The sequence below is a fragment of the Montipora foliosa genome, chromosome 9, assembly GCF_036669935.1.
Source record: "Montipora foliosa isolate CH-2021 chromosome 9, ASM3666993v2, whole genome shotgun sequence".
NCBI lineage: Eukaryota > Metazoa > Cnidaria > Anthozoa > Scleractinia > Acroporidae > Montipora > Montipora foliosa.
In genome coordinates this window covers 21,050,343-21,052,977 of record NC_090877.1, presented here as the reverse complement: position 1 = coordinate 21,052,977, position 2,635 = coordinate 21,050,343, and the positions used below count along the sequence as shown (strand labels likewise).

The 2,635-nt window shown below is 40.9% G+C and overlaps 1 long non-coding RNA gene across 1 annotated transcript in view; it reads right to left on the bottom strand.

Moving 5' to 3' along the window:
• LOC137969693 (uncharacterized) overlaps positions 1-2,635 on the bottom strand; it is a 2,729-nt gene extending 94 nt beyond the window's left edge. The window contains exons 1-3 of the long non-coding RNA XR_011116712.1: positions 2,559-2,635; positions 1,885-1,978; positions 1-1,195 (exon numbers count right to left, since the gene is read on the bottom strand). The exon at positions 1-1,195 is cut by the window's left edge and continues 94 nt beyond it. This is a non-coding gene — a long non-coding RNA (uncharacterized lncRNA). The remainder of the gene's footprint in view (positions 1,196-1,884; positions 1,979-2,558) is intronic.

The following is a 2,635-nucleotide window of genomic DNA, read 5'->3' as shown; positions in this document are numbered from 1 at the left end:
CACAAACTGAAGACTTCAGTTCGAGACTAGAGCTAAAACACGGAAGCAGCCATTACAATTTCGTTCGTTCGCCTGGTTGATGCAGGTGCAGAACCTTTCATAGGCTGCATCTATTCTTAAATCTATGTATTTTTCAAGTAATTTACTTGGCCAAACAGCACGGACTGAGTAATTTTCGATATCGCCGATTTTAACACTATTGCGACAAAACGGGTTTCATTGACGCCATACGTTAAGACCCTCCACGAAATTTCATGTAGCTCGAATGTAACAGTGGCGTCCGATCGGTAATCCGGCGGGAGGCTATTGAATTGTTTCAAATTATCTCACTGGAACTCGTATTTTTCTGTGCCCAACGCTAGTGGGGCAATAAAAAGAAAACTTAGAATCGAATTTTCAAATTTGGTTCAATACTGCATTGTTGTTTAGTTTCAGCATTTCAGTCGACCAAAAGTGAAAATATGATCTTAATATGGAAACTTCGCCGTCTGACCTGCTGAGCAAGACACACCGAACTCAAATTTGAACATAGCAAAAGCAGTTTTGTCCACGGGAGCTACTCATTGCCAACTAGCTCATCAATTTTTACTTCACTCAACTATGGCATCTAATATCATCATTCGCAAACTCTTTACGGTGGCCAATTTACATGATTAACTCAGTTGATAAAACCAAATTATGTGGCTATAACATCTAATAGCTTACACACATCAGCCTTTCCAAAATATGCTGTAACAAACAATGTCTTCGTGGTTAGCCACAAAAACAGAACAAATTTTAGAGCTGCTCTAGTGTCTTCGCTCTCCTTATCGACATTCCTACTACACGAGAGTTTTTAAACGTTAGTAAATGTTGCTATCAAAAGGATCTCTCTTTAAAACTGTAGACTGCTAGTAGCAATAGCAGCAACATTTAGAAGTCAGTTATATTCAAATCACTCTTTTCCGACTGGTCTTTAGGACTCGTATTGTAACTAAGTAAACTGGTGCTCATGAAATCTTTTTAAGTAGTCAAAAAATGCCTATGAAGTTTGTATTTATAACGAGTAACATAAAAAAACTACTTTCCCATATTATTAACTACACGCAATTCGTACAAATTCAAAATTGTTTTTTCATGAAACTGGACTTCCAATAAATTCCATGTACTCCACTACAGTTGTGTCTTTTTTTCCTTGGTTGTCCGAAAAAAAGAACTGTAAAGGAAAATTAAAAAAGGAAATCAAATAAGTGAGGGAATGAATAATGAAGAGTACTGTATAACAATGGAGATGGCAATGGTCGTTGCAGTGGCAACGACAATGAGAATTGCAGTTGCAATGAAAACTGTAATGACGCTGCCTCGTTCCCAGACGTCTCTCTTGTTTTCGAGGAACAAGAGCGCGCGCAAAGGACGAAGGGAAGGGAAAAAGGCCTCGCCTCTTTCTCTCTCCCATGGTCCTTCGCGCTTCGTGCTCGTTACCAGTCGCACGTGCTTCGCACTGGCCCTTACTTGGCCCTTACTTAGCCGTTCGAAGCGTCTGAGGGGGCAGGTAATGGCATGTACTGTAGTCTATGGTTAAAAGTTGCAATACAAGTTTGTCAAGTGACTTAAAATTTTCGCGACAAAGGTATTTAAGTTGTTAGTTGCATCTTTGACTAGTAAAGATCTAGACCAACCAAAAATAAGGATACTGACCGTCAAACTTGAGACATTTTGAAATTTGACAAACGACAGTGGAATTATGGCACCCTCTCTTATATCGTCAGCTGCTAACCTGAACACAAAGTGATGTACTAATTTTAGTGTGCGTGATAAAATGTACAAAACACTTTACGCTGTAAGATTGCAAAGCACCAAGAGGTTCATAATACACAGGAATAATCTAAGACCCAAACGACTTACTCAAGGGTTTGCTTGGGTTCCCAGCTTTTCGCATCGTCAAAACTCATTTTTCTTGTTGGGTTTAAAAATATTCTCACAGTCTTTGCTCCTCTGCCTGTCAAAATGACCACAATATTTTATTTAGGTAAGTTAGTATTTTCTTGGTTTCCCTTGCAGCCGTTGACTGTTCTCGTCGCACAACCGAAGTGCTCTGCCTAACCGAAGACTGGTTTCTGAACCATAAAGAGACAAGGAGTGTAATTACACCTCTGGTTGGGATACTGGTTTATCGTGTCTGTGGCAGGTTAGCCTGCCAGCAGTTCGTCAGGTTTCCCTGTCAGCTCGCTTATACTAATTTCTTCTCCTGGATGGACAGAGGCACTGTGAGGGTAAATTGTCTCGCCAACGAAAGCATCTCTATGACCCAGCTGGAGCCCTAAAGAAAACCTCTCCGTTGTCCTGAACGCTAGCTTTCGGGCTACAGAACCCTCTGCGATTGGATCATGAAGAAGCGAGCCGTTCTGTGATCGGCGATACGAATGAAAAGGAATGCGCATCTAGTTTGAGCAGCCGCTGGTTAGGAGAGACCGTGTGGTGTGACGAGACTGAAAAACTAAGTGCTTTTCTTCCCCTTATCTTCATAAGGCTGCATGCACTTAAATTATAGAAGAGAAGAAAAAATGTATGTGGCACACCGTCATCAGGTCCTTGTATCTTGAGGGAGTGAAGTTTTACTGCTTCATTCTGATTGAAGGCAATTGTCACAAGCAAC